Genomic DNA, 19,756 nt, shown 5'->3' on the forward strand with positions numbered 1-19,756 from the left:
CCAGTGCAAGGTAAAGGTTTATATAATTATACATGTACTGAAATATATATAAGAGCAGTTCTGTTATCAGTGCTGACTGATCATTGGCATTCTGGTGTTTTCGATGGCAATAGAGTTTAGACTAAAGCAATATTTTAGTCAACAGAATCTGGACAGAATCCTGACTGACCACTTTAATATACTATAGAATAGGGCAGGATTTCTTGTATTTCTTCTGTACACAGTCACTAATTTCTTGTCTTTTTGTCAGATTCTATGCCGCTGAACTCATCTGTGGAATACAATATCTCCACTCAAAGGGCATCATCCACAGAGACCTCAAGCCCGAGAACATCTTGGTGGCTGAAACGGGCCATATTAAGATCTCAGATTTCGGTCTCGCAATTGACAACATGCATGGAGACCGAACAGCCACTGGATATGCTGGAACACAAGGCTACCTGGCTCCTGAGGTGAGAAGAACATGGGTTTTTTTTCATACTATAATTGTATGCCAGCCAGGATCATATACATAATCCTTCATGTCTCCATGAATTGGAAGAGGGAAGTAAGACCGTGCCAGACTCAAAGGGACAGGGCATTAATTTAAAATTCAACATCAAGTGTTTAGCTGAATTTGGATGTCTCCATATACAATGGATAATTTTTCCAGAATCTGTGAGTCTGGCCAAAATACATGATTATGTTATGTATTTTGCCAGCATTAGAGACCCAGGAGCTACAAGTCAGATAACAAAGTAACAAAGGGTACAGGAGCTCAGAAGAGCAGCATGGCTCCTTTCAGTCATTAGTGGAAGTAATCATAATATTCAAGTGACGTCACAACCAGAGGAATCATCCACCCTCAATGGATTACATAATCTTACAATTATTATAGCAAAAACTTTGTTACACTAAAGCTATGGAACTTTTTGACCAACTCTTTATCTATTTCCATCTTCATGTAGATTTTGGCTGGGAAGGAGTATAACACTGGAGTAGATTGGTTTTCTTTTGGTGTCATCTTAAAAGAAATGGTTACCGATGAGTGCGCCTACCATCAAACACTTGATAAATCCTCAAGCATCAGGAACATCATTAAACAGGTCAATAGTTTTAACAGCCGGTAGTACTATGATTTATACAATGTTATAGCTGTAAAGATGAGCAAATCTTTTGAAATTTAAAATAACCAGCTTCTTCCAAATATTTCGAAAAATTGCATGTACTCAACAAAAATTAAAAAACTTGTGGTAACCGTTCTTCACTGCTGTGCTGTCACACATTATCTGTACAGTCTTTTAGTGTTTTATGTTTTTCTCTTTGTGATGTGCTCTCCTTATCCAGATTCACCACAAGATGGCTGCTATATTCCCTGCTTTGGATTTCATACAGGCTATGATAGTCCCTCCTGATTGTGCTATAACATGTGATGTGACACCTGTAAGGCAATATGGTGAGGCCTGGACGGCTGCATCAGAGGTCCTATTAGCCTTCTCTGGCTGATATAAATTTCAGCAATACTCTACGAAAAACGGCTGCAACTATTATAGGTCATTCCCAAGCAGCAAATTACAAATTGATGAAATTTACCGGGGTTCATCAGATTCTTAAAAATTCGACGCAAATTCTATTTGCATCAAGTCGATTATCTCATCTCGGCATAGTACTCATCATTTTCTCTGTTACTTACATTGATGGATTTTGGCTTTTTCTTTATTAGCTTCTTCAGAAAGATCCTGCTAGCCGCTTAGGAGCCAACGGTAACATCAGAGAGCACAAGTTTTTTCAGCGTATCGACTGGGTCTCAGTGGAAGCTCTGAAACTGCCTCCACCATACATCCCTGTGGTAAGTATACAAGCAAATATTGTTCCATTACCTCATACAATATATTTTGCAGAATCTACTTATTTTTTAAGAGCAGATAATTACTGATGACAATAACACTGGATAGGCAACACCATCCAGATCTGCTACTCCATACTGGCATGGCTTTGTTGATTCAGTTATTTGGATTCTAATTTTTGGATTGTACACAATTGATTATCTAGTGTAGATTTGATCATTCTCCAGTGGGACTGTTGGTGTTATTTTGTTGGTTCCTTAGCTTCATGCACTGTGTGTCTATTTTTTCATTAATTTTTAATCTGCACAACTGGTTTTAAATGGAGACTGTGATAAAAAGTCATAATTCTAATTTTAGATTTTCTTTTTTCATTTATAGCCATCTGAGCTTCGCCATCGTCGTAAACCATTCCATCTGGACAAATTAGAAGCAGCGGAGGTCACAGAACTTACATCAGCAAATGACCAGGCTTTGTTCGAGGGATTTTCATTTGTCAACCTGGAAACCCTTTACCAGACACCAGCTCTATAGTCATCAGAGCGAGCTGTCCACCTGAGCCTCCGGAAGACTGAAAGCTGGAAGAATAAACATCACTTCAACAAACGCTGCAAGAATGAAGTTGGCCATGGAGACTTCGAGGGACCCCAAATGAAGAGGCAGAGAATGACAAAGCCAGCAGATCCATCTATGAGCTGGCGGTAAGTATAAGCGTAATAATATCTGCGCTTTATTACAATCATAGGCGTGTGCCAAACATTTTACACTGACCGGTAATGGGATTTCCTCCTGCTCATGGCAGCTCCAGCTTATGGTGCTGTCTTGGGCAAAGAGGAAATAACCAGGTGCGAGATGGCTGGCTATTAAGGGGTGGAAGGAGGCCAGATTTTTTTTTTTTTAAACTAACATCTTGCACATGCCTATGATAAATTTACCATTACCGGTAGTTGGATTTCCTCATACTTATGACAGTGCTGTCATAGGACTGGGGAAAAAGGTGAGAGATGGCCGGCTATTTAGGGGTGGAAGGAGGCCGGATTTTTTTTTTTTTTTTTTTTAAATATAAGGAAACATTGGTCCTCAGAGAGCAAAAGTGTTTGCTGCTAGTGGACCTGCACATCCTCCAGATGGAGGAGGAGGAAATGATGGAGGTGGTGGAATGGGCAAAGGTGGGGTGGTGGTGGAAAAGGCGATGATGGTGGTAGTGGAAAGGACAATGATGGTGGAAAGGGCAATTATGGGGGTGATAGGGGAGGAGGAAATGATGGAGGTGGTGGAATGGGCAATGATGGGGTGGTGGGGAGAAGGCAATGATGGAGGTGGTGAGGAGAAAGCAATGATGGAGGTGGTGGAATGGGCAATGATGAGGTGGTGGGGAGAAAGCCATGATAGAGATGGTGGAAATGGCAATAATGGGGGTGCTGGGGGTGGGGGAAAGGACAATAATGGGATGCGGGGGGAGGAGGACAATGAGGGGGTGTGGGGGATTGGGAAGGGAGGAAGGGGGATTTATAATGGATTTAGGAACAGGGGGAGGTGGAGGAAGATGTTATTATTGCTTTTATGTTTAACACAGTCCCTTAGTATATAGTGTACTCACTTATTATACATAGCACAGCCCCTTAGTATATAGTGTACTCACTTATTATGTATTGCAGTCCCTTAGTATATAGTGTAGTAATATAAAAAACATGGCACTCTTGTAGTGATCAGTTGTAAGTGCTCAAGTAGGGTGTCCAGCCCGTCGTAAAGCTATATGCAAAAAAAAGGCACTCAAGAGGTAGCAAAAATGCAATGTTCAATTTATTGTGCACCAAAACAGTATGTTATTATGTTAAACGTTTTCAGTCCATAAAGGGACCTTCATCAGAACAAACTGGTTCAGTAGTATAGTTGAGATGGTCACACCATGCTTGGCATTTACCCTACCGGCATCCAGAGCATATCCATAGCGTCGATTGTCGCAAGCCACAGACCCGCTGCGTTTACATATATTGAACCACAGCATTCAGGCACCTAATCCTAGAATATGGTCATACAAGGCATAATAAAACCTTCTCAACTATACTACTGAACCAGTTTGTTCAGATGAAGGTCTTTTTACGGACCGAAAACGTTTAACATAGCAACATACTGTCTGGATGCACAATAAGTGGAACCTTGCCTTTTTGCTACCTCTTGAGTGTCAATTTTTTTGCATATCAGTATATAGTGTAGTCACTTTTATCTATAGCACAGTCCCTTAGTATATAGTGTAGTCACTTACAGTATGTATAGCACAGTCCCTTAGTATATAGTGTACTCACTTATGTTTAACACCATCCTTAGTTACATAGTTTCCTCTTTTATCATGTATAACACGGTCCCTTATTACATACCATCCTCTCTAGTTATATATGGTGCCGTCCCTTATTATATAGCTTCCTCTGCTGTTATGTACAGTGCTGTCTCTTACATAGTGTATTCTTGTTATTTTTTTTAGTCACAGCGCCCTCTTTTATTACATAGTCTGCTCTCTTGTTAGATATAAAATGACTGCTGATGGAGGAGCCGGTGACCAGACTACCAGTCCATCATCTCCTCCATTAGAAAAGAACCTTTCCCATGCTCCATGAGCCATCATTGCATTAAAAATCCAACAAGAGAGGACAGTATGTAATAAAAAACAGAACTCTATATAATCCAATATGTAAGGGACGGTGCTGTACATAGCAAGAGAGGGCACTGTATAAGGGACAGCAATATACATAATAAAGGAGACAATGTAATATATTTACATGTATGTGTGTGTTGATATACAGTATATATATATTTATATATACATAGCTTTGTCGCCATAAAAGGAGGGGGCTCAGACACATTTCTTGCACAGGGGCCCCAAGCTGTCAGTGTCCGCCCTTGTGCTGTGCCGTGTGCCTTTAATTAATTGTGCGCACCTCCGTCACTCTACCTGGCTCCCCCTAACTCCTACTTTCTAGTCATGCACTGCTCTCGGCTGAACTCTGGCTGGATTTGCATAAGGACGTCACACCTCCTGGCTGACGTAGCTTTCCAGCCTGAGACACCAATGTATGCTGGGCTCGACCGGAAGTAGTTGCACATGTGAGGGAGGCTACCGACTGTTGGAGGTGGGGCGTGAGGTGCTGAGGCTGTGTGGAGACTCAAGACGTTGAGCTGGGCCCGGCGGTGATTTTTTTTTTCTTGGGGGGGTATTCAGATTTTCGTTATGGGGCCCCATGATTTATATGTACGCTCCTGGCACTATTGTATGTTGTTCTTAGATTTATGGAAATACATCTTTATTATTATGGTTCAGTTCTTTAGATTGTGTGCAATATTGTTTGCGGTTTTTAGATTTTCTTTTTCTGACCTCACAAAATAACCTTATTTTCATTGTATTAATTGGTTATACGTGTTGTATTTGTTTTTGGATTTTTTTGTTTTTTTGTTTTGTTTGTTTTGTTACTAGCACTATAATTGTACACTTTACATAATTGACCAAAAGATTTAACTAAATGACTCTTATGAAAAATAGATTTAGTTAGCAAAATGTTTAGTGGGAATGTGTTACGAAGCTTTCATGTTAAGGGCATTGACCACTTTGAGTGCAAAAATTCAACATAGCCTATATTTCTATTTCCCATATTTCATATTTAGTGCTGAAATGCAAGAATGGCCATATTAGTAAGTACATTACCATCATCTCAAACACATTGGTCAACAATAACTAGAAAAAGACCATCCTTTTTCATCATAGTTTGAAGTTTTGGAAGATTTTTCTTTAAAGTTTATGTCACCCCTTATATCATAAAATAATAAATAAACAGAAACTGCTTTTCTATTAGACTGAAATGTCCAGAAGAGATCCCCTTTCATCAGTCACCTGATTATCATAACAAGCAGGATTACAATGAGATAACAGAATCCACAATTCACAGTAAGAAGTGTCACAGCTCACCTCTTCCCCCTTCCTGCACAATGACATCTGCATGTCACTAAAAATGACAACATGTATAGAAAAGCCTCCCGAGGAAACAATAGTCTCCTATAATGTCTTGCGAGATATATATATATATATATATATATATATATATACGTACGTCCAATGTCCATGTCTCCAAACAGGCCAGAGAGCAGCTTCCATAAAGACACAGAAGACAAAATACAATAATCTGCAATTAGAAATACAGATTATAAAAAAAAAATATCACAATCTAGTTTCAATCATTTAAAAAAAATATATGTGATACATTCCCAGAAAAATAATTAAAAATATACATAAAAAGAGTATTGGATATGATAAGAACTGCTTAATAGGTTAGAGTAGAGTAGGGCCCTGCCAAAAGAGTCTACCTTGTCGTGGTGGCAGGCTTACATAATCTTTTGGCCAAAACAAAACCTGATGGCTATGTATGTGATATGGTGTTCGATGGGAACTGTTAATGTATGGTTGGTGAGAACATGGTGCAAAAGTAGAGTTTTTCCAAGAGTGGGCTATGGGACCATTCGGGGGGTGGTGGTGGAGCTGGGGAGGACCCTGGGCAGAGTGTCAAGATGGACCAAAAATGTTGCCACTATGGGGCCCTGAAATTCCCGGTAGCAACCATGTCCAGATGTAAGTGGAAAATTAGAGCAGAAGTCTTAACAAGCACATTTCATTAAGAAGACCCTGAAGATGTCAATGACAGCAGGTCCACCTATGAGCGGGAGGTAAGTATGGGCGCCATAATATCTACACTTCGCTATAATCAAGAATATGTGCCAAACATTTTACACTGACCAGTAATAGGATTTCCTCCTACTCATGGCAGCTCCAGTATTGATGCTTTCTTAAGCAATGAGAAAATAACAATGCGTGTGTTGGCCGCTATAAGGAGTGGAGTAGGCCGGATTTGTCTTTTTAAATAACATGTTGCATATGCTTATGATAAATGTATTATCACCGGTAGTTGGGTTTCCTCATACTTATGACAGTGCTGTCATAGAACTGGGGGAAAAAGCTGAGAGATGACCGGCTCTTAAGGGGAGGAACAGGCCAGATTTATTTTTAAACATGGTTACTAACATCTTATCATATTCCTATAATAATTCTTCCATTATTAGTTATTGGATTTCCTTAAATTTGTGGCACTGCTTTAAAAACACAGTGCCATAAACATTCTATTTTATCCAACTCTACGAGAAAATCCTTCAGGAATGAAGGTGGCCATGAAGACCTGGGAGATAGAGGAGCCAACAGACCCACCTATGAGCTGGTGGTAAGTATAAGCGCTATAATATCTGCCCTGTGTCCCAATCATAGGCATGTGCCAAACATTTCACACTGATAATAGGATTTCCTCCTGCTCATGGCAGCTCCAGCTTTTGGTGCCGTCTTGGGCAAAGAGAAAATAAAAAGGTGAGAGATGGCCGGCTATTAAGGGGTAGAGGAGGCCGGATTTTTTTTATATATATATTTATCCTATTACATTATTATTAACATCCTATATAATTACATTAATTCTACTATTCATAGTCATTAGAGGATAGCATTGGTCACAGATCACACAGGACACATACAGTAGATGCATTTTAGCAGCCAGGTTTTCCTGAAAGTGAGACGCACAGCAGCCAATTATCCAATAAAGTAATAGCATAGTTGTTTTACCAGGAGCCAGGGGAAGAGAACAGTATTACATCCACTGGGTATAGAAGAGATCTGGAGCACATCCATAATTTACAATGTTTCTCTTTAACCCCTTAACGTTATATGACGTACATATCCATCATGAGCATATGTCACTTTCTGCTCCATGACGCAGGAGCGGACACGGACAGAAGACTTCTGCTGTGCAGAATAATATATGGGCCCTTTGCAGTCCGATAGCTCATCATAATGAACAACTCCACCTGTAACTCCATCTGTAGCTGCTAGGATCGGCGTTCTCGATAATCCCGGTAGTTTTACCTCTCACATCCTGTGGTCAGTAGTGACAGCAGCGCATGAGGAGACTGACCAAGAGAGCGCACTCCCTCCGTCAGCCCATCGGTAACCCCACAATATGTTGCTATAGCAACCAAAGGCCTGTCTTCTGAGTCTGCTATTTACTATAGGCAGATCCCATCGGAAGTGGGGCCTATTAGGGGCCATCAATAACGTACAGGAAAGGTTTCCCAAATAGTGCCGTATATTACTAATGCAATCATAGGATCACATTTTCAAGTACCCTTGGTAGATTTATAAATATTGTAAAAATGTTAAACAAAATTGTTTTAAAGGGAAATTGTCCGCAGCATGAGGTAGGAACTGTGTAATTTATTGGGCTGTGGGCTATTGTTTAAACACAATGAAGGTTTGATCACCAGGAGATTATCACTGCCTGGACCACACAGCATGCGTCCACATCCCCTTCTCTGATAATTGGCTCACTATCAATAGACAATACACAGAAAGCTGTGGAGTGGGTGGGAATAGCTTTCTGACCTCTGCTACATGCAACGTCTAAGAACTCTGATTGTGTAACATCTGCTGCACCCAGTAAACCAAGTGATACATCAATGCAATCAGGGTCTCTATCTCTACATTATGCTGTTCTCAGATGAAGTAGCAAAAACCTGGTGACTGATCCCCTTTAAGTTTTTTTTTTTTTTTAAGTTAAAACACCCTCCCCAAAATTCCAGTTTTCTCAATAAAAAAAAGTATAATCTGGGAAAATATAAACGTAGCTTAAAAATTACACATATTTTTTTTTTTGTATAATTGCTGTTTTTATTATATATTGTGCAAAAGAAGAAAAATGTAAAAAATGCTATAAATTGGATATCACTATTATATTGACCTGTGATATAACACTACCGTATATACTCGTGTATAAGCCAAGTTTTTCAGCACTTTTTTTGTGCTGAAAAAAACCCCCGATACACAAGTCATTTTCCCAGAAAGCCGGCCGGGGAGGGGGAGGTGGAGCGGCGGAGCAGCGGGTCACAGAGGAAGGAGCCGGCTGCTGCATCTAAAGCCTGTGCCCGCTGGTAAAGAGAAATGAATATTGACTGTGCTGGCAGTGAATATTCATTTCTCTTATAGTGTGCACAGTTACAGACGCAGCTGCCGACTTCTAGCAGTGGCAGGGCTATAACAGGTGCCCACTCATTAAGGTAAAGAATATTCACCTATCTCCACTCCCATAGGTGTGGAGTGAATATTCATTACCTTAATGAGCGGGGACATGTGATTCCTCGACCGGAAGAGCTGCTGGCTGGATGCAGCGAGGGCGTGCAGGGAAGGTAAGTAGGATGTGTTTGTTTTTTTTATAGGAACTATGCATGCAAGGACAGGGATGCGGAGCCATGCATACAAGGACAGGGACAGGGGAGCCATGCATACAATGATGGGGACGGGGAGACATGCATACAAAGATGGGGACGTGGAGACATGCATACCAGGACAGGGATTTGGAGCCATGCATAAAAGGACAGGGATGGGGAGCCATGCATACAAGGACAGGGATGGGGAGCCAAGCATACAAGGACAGGGATGGGGAGCCATACATACAAGGACAGGTATGGGGAGCCATACATACAAGGCAGGGATGGGGAGCTGTTATGTTTGGCTGGTGGTTAGGAGCACTAGAAATGACCAGATGAGCAAACTAGCAATACAGGACGAGCTCTGGGAAGTGGGAGCTCTGCTGATCGCAACCCCTAATCCTATCACAACAACTAGAAATAGCCATGGAGCGTTCCTGACTCTGCCTAGACGCCTCTTCACAGCCTAAGAGCTAACTACCCCTAAAGATAGAAAATACAGCCTACCTTGCCTCAGAGAATTTCCCCAAAGAAATAGGCAGCCCCCACATATATTGACTGTGAGTTAAGATGGAAGTCACAAACACAGGAATGAAATAGATTTCAGCATAGGAGGCCAGACTAACTAAACAGACAGAGGATAGGAAAGGTATCTTTGCGGTCAGCATAAAAAACTAACAAAAAACCACGCAGAGTGTGCAAAAGAAACCGCCGCACCGACTCACGGCACGGTGGTGCCATTCTGCATCCCAGAGCTTCCAGCTAACAAGATTAAATCATAATAGCAAGCTGGACAAAAACACAGTGGTAACAAATAAGCTAGCAGGGACTTAGCTTTTGCTGAAATAGACAGGTCATCTGAAAGATCCAAGAGAACTGAACCAGTACTAGGACATTGACAGCTGGCATCAAGTAACGATCTGAGTGGAGTTAAATAGGGCAGCCAGCCAAGACCTGAACGAGATCAGCTGGAGAAGGAATCTCAGAACCAGAAGCTCCACTCACAGCCACCAGAGGGAGTCCATGAACAGAACTCGCCGAAGTACCATTCATAACCACAGGAGGGAGCTCGAGAACAGAATTCACAACAGTACCCCCCCCTTGAGGAGGGGTCACCGAACCCTCACCAGAGCCTCCAGGCCGCTCCGGATGAGCCAAATGAAAGGCACGAACAAGATCGGCAGCATGAACATCAGAGGCAACTACCCAGGAATTATCCTCCTGACCATAACCTTTCCACTTGACTAGGTACTGAAGTTTCCGTCTCGAAATACGAGAATCCAAAATCTTCTCCACCACATACTCCAACTCCCCCTCAACCAACACCGGGGCAGGAGGATCAACGGAGGGAACCATAGGAGCCACATATCTCCGCAACAACGACCTATGGAACACATTATGGATGGCGAAAGAAGCTGGAAGGTCCAAACGAAATGACACAGGATTAATAATTTCAGAAATCTTATAAGGACCAATGAAACGAGGCTTAAACTTAGGAGACGAAACCTTCATAGGAACAAAACGAGACGACAACCAAACCAAATCCCCAACACGAAGTCGGGGACCAACACAGCGACGGCGGTTAGCGAAACGTTGAGCCTTCTCCTGGGACAATGTCAAATTGTCCACTAGGTGAGTCCAAATTTGCTGCAACCTGTCCACCACGGAATCCACACCAGGACAGTCCGAAGGCTCAACCTGCCCTGAAGAAAAACGACGCTTCAGCTCCTGAAAAGCCTCAACGGCCGCAGAGGACCAATTGACCACATCAGCACCTTTCTTGGTCAAATCAGTCAATGGTTTAACAACACTAGAAAAAGTAGCGATGAAGCGACGGTAAAAATTAGCAAAGCCCAGAAATTTCTGAAGGCTCTTCACAGAAGTAGGCTGAGTCCAATCATAAATGGCCTGAACTTTAACAGGGTCCATCTCGATAGTAGAAGGGGAAAAAATGAAGCCCAAAAATGAAATCTTCTGAACTCCAAAGAGACATTTAGACCCCTTCACAAACAAGGAATGAGCACGAAGGACCTGGAACACCATTCTGACCTGCTTCACATGAGACTCCCAATCGTCCGAAAAGACCAAAATATCATCCAAATATACAATCATGAATCTATCCAGATACTTTCGGAAGATGTCATGCATAAAGGACTGAAACACAGATGGAGCATTAGAAAGCCCGAATGGCATCACCAAGTACTCAAAATGGCCCTCGGGCGTATTAAATGCTGTTTTCCATTCATCGCCCTGTTTAATACGCACAAGGTTATACGCCCCTCGAAGATCTATCTTGGTGAACCAGCTAGCCCCCCTAATCCGAGCAAACAAATCAGACAGTAGCGGCAAAGGGTACTGAAATTTGACGGTGATTTTATTAAGAAGGCGGTAATCTATACAAGGTCTCAGAGAACCATCCTTCTTGGCCACAAAAAAGAACCCTGCTCCCAACGGTGACGACGACAGGCGAATATGCCCTTTCTCCAAGGACTCCTTTATATAACTCCGCATTGCAGCAAGTTCTGGCACAGATAAATTGAACAGGCGGCCCTTCGGAAACTTACTACCAGGAATCAAATTAATAGCACAATCGCAATCCCTATGAGGAGGTAGGGCACTGGATTTGGGCTCATCAAATACATCCCGGTAATCTGACAAGAACACAGGGACTTCAGAAGGATGGGAAGATGAAATAGACAACAATGGGACATCCCCATGTACCCCTTGACAACCCCAACTGGATACAGACATTGATTTCCAATCCAATACAGGATTATGGACCTGTAGCCATGGCAAACCCAAAACGACCACATCAAAAAGCGAATATCCTCCTGATGTGCAGGAGCCATGCACATGGTCAATTGAGTCCAGTACTGAGGCTTATTCTTGGCCAAAGGTGTAGCATCAATTCCTCTCAATGGAATAGGATACTGCAAGGGCTCCAAGAAAAAACCACAGCGCCTGGCAAACTCCAAGTCCATCAAATTCAGGGCAGCGCCTGAATCCACAAATGCCATAACAGAATAGGACGACAAAGAGCAAATCAGAGTAACGGACAAAAGAAATTTTGGCTGTACAGTACCAATGGTGGCAGACCTAGCGAACCGTTTAGTGCGCTTAGGACAATCAGAGATAGCATGAGTGGAGTCACCACAGTAAAAACACAGCCCATTCTGACGTCTGTATTCTTGCCGTTCAGCTCTGGTCAAGGTCCTATCACATTGCATAGGCTCAAGCTTCTGCTCAGAAAACACCGCCAAATGGTGCACATTTTTGCGCTCACGTAAGCGTCGATCGATCTGAATGGCCAAGGACATAGACTCATTCAGACCAGCAGGCGTGGGGAATCCAACCATAACATCCTTAAGGGCTTCAGAAAGACCTTTTCTGAAAATTGCCGCCAGGGCACACTCATTCCACTGAGTAAGCACAGACCACTTTCTGAACTTCTGACAATATACCTCCGCTTCATCCTGACCCTGACACAAAGCCAGCAAAATTTTCTCTGCCTGATCCACTGAATCTGGTTCATCATAAAGCAATCCAAGCGCCAGAAAAAACGCATCTACATTACGCAATGCAGAAACTCCTGGCGCAAGGGAAAATGCCCAGTCTTGAGGGTCGCCACGTAGCAAAGAAATAATGATTTTTACTTGCTGAATGGGGTCACCAGAGGAGCGGGGATTCAAAGCAAAAAACAGTCTACAATTATTTTTGAAATTCAGGAACTTAGATCTATCCCCAGAAAACAAATCAGGAATTGGAATTCTGGGTTCTAACATCGGGTTCTGAACTACATAATCTTGAATGCTTTGTACCCTTGCAGTGAGTTGATCCACACAAGAGGACAGACCTTGAATGTCCATATCTACACCTGTGTCCTGAACCACCCAGAGGTTAAGGGGAAAAGAAATACAAAACACACTGCAGAGAAAAAAAAATGGTCTCAGAACTTCTCTTATCCCTCTATTGAGATGCATTAACACTTTATTGGCCAGCTGTACTGTTATGTTTGGCTGGTGGTTAGGAGCACTAGAAATGACCAGATGAGCAAACTAGCAATACAGGACGAGCTCTGGGAAGTGGGAGCTCTGCTGACCGCAACCCCTAATCCTATCACAACAACTAGAAATAGCCGTGGAGCGTTCCTGACTCTGCCTAGATGCCTCTTCACAGCCTAAGAGCTAACTACCCCTAAAGATAGAAAATACAGCCTACCTTGCCTCAGAGAAATTCCCCAAAGAAATAGGCAGCCCCCACATATATTGACTGTGAGTTAAGATGGAAGTCACAAACACAGGAATGAAATAGATTTTAGCATAGGAGGCCAGACTAACTAAACAGACAGAGGATAGGAAAGGTATCTTTGCGGTCAGCATAAAAAACTAACAAAAAACCACGCAGAGTGTGCAAAAGAAACCACCGCACCGACTCACGGCGCGGTGGTGCCACTCTGCATCCCAGAGCTTCCAGCTAACAAGATTAAATCATAATAGCAAGCTGGACAAAAACACAGTGGTAACAAATAAGCTAGCAGGGACTTAGCTGTTGCTGAAATAGACAGGTCATCTGAAAGATCCAAGAGAACTGAACCAGTACTAGGACATTGATAGCTGGCATCAAGTAACGATCTGAGTGGAGTTAAATAGAGCAGCCAGCCAAGACCTGAACGAGATCAGCTGGAGAAGGAATCTCAGAACCAGCAGCTCCACTCACAGCCACCAGAGGGAGTCCATGAACAGAACTCGCCGAAGTACCATTCATAACCACAGGAGGGAGCTCGAGAACAGAATTCACAACAGGGAGCCATAAATACCTGGATAGGGATGAGGGTACAATGCATACCAGGCTTATACTCCAGTCAATAAGTTTTCCCAGTTTTTCGTTGCAACATTAGATGCCTCGGCTTACACTAGGGTCGGATTATACACGAGTATATACGGTATTCCATTATTTATCCTGTATGGAGCACGCTGTAAGAAAAAAATTTTAAAAATACAATACCCGAATAGTTGGATTTTACTCATCCAGACTCATAAAAATGAAATAAATTAAAAAAGTGTTATTTAGCCCAAAATATTGAAAACTACAGTTCTCTATATCCTACATAAGAATATCTGCAAACATTGGAACATTCTCCAAATGGCCTATCCTACAGTTAAGGAATTCCACAAACCATTCCTACCATGTTTTAAATGAACACCTAACATAAGGGGCACTTTGGTACATGCTGACACTTCCCGCTGCTGACATACAAGCTTTTCACTATAAAGGCAGTTAGGACCTTCTTGCGATGTCACTTCCAGTCATGTACCTGTCTTCTGATTGGCCACAACCACAGCTAAACCCCGCCCCTGGTCCATTTAGTCAATCACACTCCATAGAGCATCAGCGTGCATATGAATGAGCGGTGGATACCGCGTTCACGCCACCACACCGGTGCTGAGTCTTCTCTGAACCACTGGTATGTTTGCCCAACGGCTTGCACTCCTTTACTGTGATGATTCTCATTCCTTGTACCACATGTTTCTCCACAGAGATTTTACCACCTGGACCTTGTGTCCATAACAGTGTAGTAAGAACCCTCCTCTTTTCTGTTTTCTGTTTTCTCTTTTTACTTCAATACATAATATTTGGATTTGGATCCATAATGTTTGTCTGGTGGATATAAAAATCTTTGTTGTCACTAATGGCTATACAGTATTACATATTTTTGCATTGTTTTTATCTTGGACTCTGATGAAGGTCGTTGCCAACCGAAACGTCAATTGTACTGTAACACTGTAAATAAAATTACTTATTTTTCACCATTCACCTGATTGCCAAGTTTTTCTATATTACTACATGGTTTGGGACCCTACTTGTACACCTTGGAGTGCTGATATCTTCTAACTATGGCTTTTCTAAAGAAGGGACAGGGAAGCTGGTCAGAGTTAATGGAAAGATTGATGGAGCTAAATACAGAGAAATCCTGGAGGAAAATCTAGTAGAGGCTGCAAAAGACTTGAGACTGGGGTGTAGGTTCACCTTCCAGCAGGACAACAACCCTAAACATATCGAAGGAGCTACAATGAAATGGTTTGGATGAAGGCATACCCATATGTTTGAATAGACCATTGAGAATTTGTGGCAAAACTTGAAAATTGCTGTTCACGGACGCTCTCAATTAAATCTCATTGAGACAGAGCTAGTTTGTAAAGAAGAATGAGCATAAATTTCAGCCTGTAGATGTATAAAGCTGGTAGAGACATACCTCAAAAGACTCCTAGCAGTAATTGCAGTGAAAGGTGGTCCTACAAAGTATTGACCCAGGGAGGCTGAATACAAATGCACAATATTCAGATTTCTATTTTTAAAATATAGTGGAGAAAAAAGTATTTAGTCAGCCACCAATTGTGCAAGTTCTCCCACTTAAAAAGATGAGAGAGGCCTGTGATTGACATCATCGGGAGACCACAACTATGAGAGCAAGTACACTGCCAGGGCAACGTTGGAGAGGCTTTGTAAGAACATGTGAAGGTTCTGGAGTGGCCTAGCCAGTCTGCAGATCTCAACCCCATAGAAAACCTTTGGAGGGAGTTTAAAGTGCATGTTGTCCAGCGACAGGCCCAAAAATCACTGCTCTATCTGCATGGAGGAATGGGCCAACATACCACCAACAGTGTGTGCCAACCTTGTGAAGACCAACAGAAAATGTTTGACCCCTGTCATTGCCAACAAAGGATATATAACAAAATATTGAGATGAACTTTTGTTAATGACCAAATACTTATTTTCCAGCGTAATTTGCACAATAAATCTTGCCAAATCAGACAAGGTGATTTTCTGGATTTGTTTTCTCATTTTGACTCTCATAGTTGTGGTCTACCTATGATGGCAATTACAGGCCTCTCTCATCTGTTTTAGTGGGTGAACTTACACAAATGGTGGCTGACTGAATACTTTTCTCCCCACTGTAATTAGAAAACCATGTATCATTTCCTTTACACTTCACAAATTCTTGCTACTTTGTGTTAATATATCACACGAAATCCCAACAAAATGCATTTAAGTGGGTGTAACATGAATAAATGTGGAAAACTTCACTGGGTATGAATACTTTTTCAAGGCACTGTAAAGGTACCGTTACACTAAACGACATACCAACGATCACGACCAGCGATACGACCTGGCCGTGATCGTTGGTAAGTCGTTGTGTGGTCGCTGGGGAGCTGTCACACAGACAGCTCTTTCCAGCGACCAACGATCAGGGGAACGACTTCAGCATCGTTGAAACTGTCTTCAACGATGCCGAAGTCCCCCTGCAGCACCCGGGTAACCAGGGTAAACATCGGGTTACTAAGTGCAGGGCCGCGCTTAGTAACCCGATATTTACCCTGGTTACCATTGTAAAAGTAAAAAAAAAAACACTACATACTCACCTTCTGATCTCTGTCACGTCCCCCGCCGGCGGCTTCCCTGCACTGAATGTGTCAGCGCCGGCCGTGTTTAAAGCAGAGCACAGCGGCCCTGCGCTTAGTAACCCGATATTTACCCTGGTTACAAGTGAACACATCGCTGGATCGACACACACGCCGATCCAGCGATGACAGTGGGTGATCAGCGACGAAATAAAGTTCTGGACTTCTAGCTCCGACCAGCGATATCACAGCGGGATCCAGATCGCTGCTGCGTGTCAAACACAACGAGATCGCTATCCAGGACGCTGCAACGTCACGGGTCCTCGTCGTTCTCGCTGCAAAGTCGCTTAGTGTGAAGGTACCTTAACTTTAGCTACATTTCCCATGCTTTATTATATGGCAAGTGAACATTTAAAATACAAATAAATAATTCCTTATGGAAATTACTTTTAAAAACCAAGTGTTTACTTCTACTTTATTGTTCTTGAAATGAATGAAAAAGTACAAAGATTATTTAATTTTCAGCCGGAGAGACTTAAGATGCTAAAACAAATAATCATGAAGAAATCTGGAAGAGAAAACAGGTTAACCTCCATTTTAATCAGGTAGCAACTGAGGTAACCTCTCAGCTTTCCCAACATCTGGTTTTTTGTTGTTGTTTTTTTTTTTTTTTCCCCCAATGTGGAGCTTACTCTTTGCCACATGGGTTTTTTTTGCCTTCCTCTGGATCAACATGTTAGGGCATGTTAGGTTAGGCTATGGGTTGAACTAGATGGACTTAAAGTCTTCCTTCAACCTTAATAACTATGTAACTAGTAACTATGTAACTTATATTATCCAAAAAATAACAAGTCTTGATCACTACGATGTGCTGTACCCCTATGTCTCCTCCTGGAAGTGTATGAATAAATTAACAAATTAACTTGTATAATGTTTTCTTATGCAGTCTGATATCGTAAGCCCTGATGTGTGAGGATATGCCTATTTGACAAAGACAATAATAGCACCCAGTTGTCAATTTATTCATTCATTATCAAGTAGAGGAACGGCACATAAAGGTACATTGTATGGTAGGCGCATGTTCACACTGGCCACTAAACAGACAAAACCCAAGATAAAAACAACATAAGCACACACCCTGCAGTAAATGAATGAGTACCAATAGTGCAATAAAATAGGGTGCTTAGCTATCATAATTTTGATTAAAAACAGGACAAGCCATCCCATCCCACCACGTAAAGGTGACCATATTTGGGACATTCCAAACCTTTAGAATTAAAACCTTACCATTTGTCAAGTGACATACATGTGACTAAGGGCAGAGAAAGAGCTTTTGTTTTTAATTTTGTGGGTTTTTTTTATAGTACATGAAACGATGTTTAATCCCTTAACAACCAGGGGTATTTCAGCTTTTGAATATCCGTTTTTTGCTTCTTGTTGTTTTAACCTATCGTGTACTGGAAAACAGGGAAAAAAATCCAAATGCAGTGAAATTGCAAAAAAAGTGCAGTTCCTTCGTTCTTTTTTTAATCATGCTCACTAAATGCAAAAACTGACCTGCCGTTATGATTCTTCAGGTCATTACAAGTTCATAGACACCATACATGCTAGGTTCTTTTTTATTTAAATGGTGAAAAAAATCCAACATTTGGTAAAGTAAAAAATGGCACAATTTTCCGAGACCTGTAGTGTCTCCATTTTTTGGGATCCGGGGCTGGGTGAAGGCTTTAATTTTATGTGCCAAGCTGAAGTTTTTATTGATACTATTTTGGTGTAGATACGATCTTTTGATCGCCCGTTATTGCATTTTATTGCAATGTAGTGGTGACCAAAAACACGTAAATCTGGGGGTTTGATTTTTTTCAGTTGCGCCGTTTACCGATCGGGTTAATTCTTTTTTCATATTGATAGATCGGGCGATTCTGAATTCGGCGATACCGAATATGTGTATATTTGATTTTTTTATTGTTTTATTTTTAATGGGGCGAAAGGGGGGGTGATTTAAACTTAATTTTATTTTTTTTATATATATATTTAACCCCCTTACCCCCAAGGGTGGTTTGCACGTTAATGACCGGGCCAATTTTTACAATTCTGACCATTGTCCCTTTATGAGGTTATAATTCTGGAACGCTTCAACGGATCCTGATGATTTTGACCCTGTTTTCTCGTGACATATTGTACCTCATGATAGTAGTAAAATTTATTTTATATTGCCTACAGGAAAGATATATATCTTGGTACTGCGTTAGCCAGTACATAGAAAAATATTTAGAATTGAGAGTCCTCAGTGGTATCAACCACTGAGGACTCTCAATTCTAAATATTTTTTTTATATTACCTGCGTTTATTTGTAAAAAAAAAACGGAAATTTGGTGAAAATTTTGAAAATTTCGCAATTTTCCAACTTTGAATCTTCATGCCCTTAAATCATAGAGATATATCACACAAAATACTTAATAATTTATCAGGAGGACAGCGAGTCAAAAATATACCACTCAAATTATTCAAATTAAACAATTATTTTTATTCAATAACATAGATTTTAGCCATTACAAGTAAGTACATGGGTCTCAAATAGAATCATGTGAATCACCCAAAGTGTTACATATGACCCAGGGAAGAACATGCAGGACAGAAATAAATGAATTTAAAGGGATCATTGCAAAGATACATGCTAAATAGCAATGTGTCCGCTCAAATAGGTACATTGCTAGTTGCAGTTGCATTCCCTCCTACTTGCAGTAACATTGCACATACCCTATATTGCAAGATCTCATTTCATCATGTTTGTATCATAATAACGGTAATAGTTACCCATGGTGAAGTCCAAAATCACGTTCCGGCCTGTGTCAAGTGACCCCAACGCGCGTTTCGCGTATTTGTAGTCTCGCTTCCTCAGGGGGCGTGGCTTAAGTGTCCGATCAGTCCGGGTTAAATAGTCAGCCGTTCCGGTCAGAAGACCGCACGGCCACCTATCAATACCCGCTGAAAGTGCGCACGCGCATCGCGTTCCACCGTCACATCAACCAAATACCCAGAGAGGACGTCCTCCCATGATCACGTGGGCGGGCTGGCGCCTAGCCACGCTGTTATGATCCTTAGTGGTTGAGGATCACAAATTACTCCAGCTAAGTAACAAACATAGGACAAGCTGTAATTGATTTTGCTTATGTGTTTTTCACCACACCAATTGAAGAGAAGGGACAAGACCAATTTGCCTTTACATGGTTAGGGAGACAGTATCCG

General features: G+C 41.7%; 2 long non-coding RNA genes across 5 annotated transcripts in view; one reads left to right on the plus strand and one right to left on the minus strand.

The window, feature by feature from the left end:
• Positions 1 to 19,756, minus strand: part of LOC143781206 (uncharacterized) — a 181,557-nt gene that overhangs the window by 119,940 nt on the left and 41,861 nt on the right. For 2 of the 4 annotated variants that reach the window (XR_013216619.1, XR_013216618.1), the window contains exon 3: positions 1,673 to 1,823. This is a non-coding gene — a long non-coding RNA (uncharacterized LOC143781206). Of the gene's footprint in view, positions 1 to 1,672; positions 1,824 to 7,712; positions 7,853 to 19,756 lie in introns of those variants that run through there. The other 2 variants (XR_013216620.1, XR_013216617.1) reach the window with 2 other exon arrangements.
• On the plus strand, positions 1,019 to 3,181 carry LOC143781207 (uncharacterized). Its single transcript, XR_013216621.1, has 3 exons — positions 1,019 to 1,085; positions 1,703 to 1,828; positions 2,205 to 3,181. It is a non-coding gene; the product is annotated as an uncharacterized LOC143781207 (long non-coding RNA).

Source organism: Ranitomeya variabilis, chromosome 6 (genome assembly GCF_051348905.1).
Source record: "Ranitomeya variabilis isolate aRanVar5 chromosome 6, aRanVar5.hap1, whole genome shotgun sequence".
NCBI classification, from domain to species: domain Eukaryota; kingdom Metazoa; phylum Chordata; class Amphibia; order Anura; family Dendrobatidae; genus Ranitomeya; species Ranitomeya variabilis.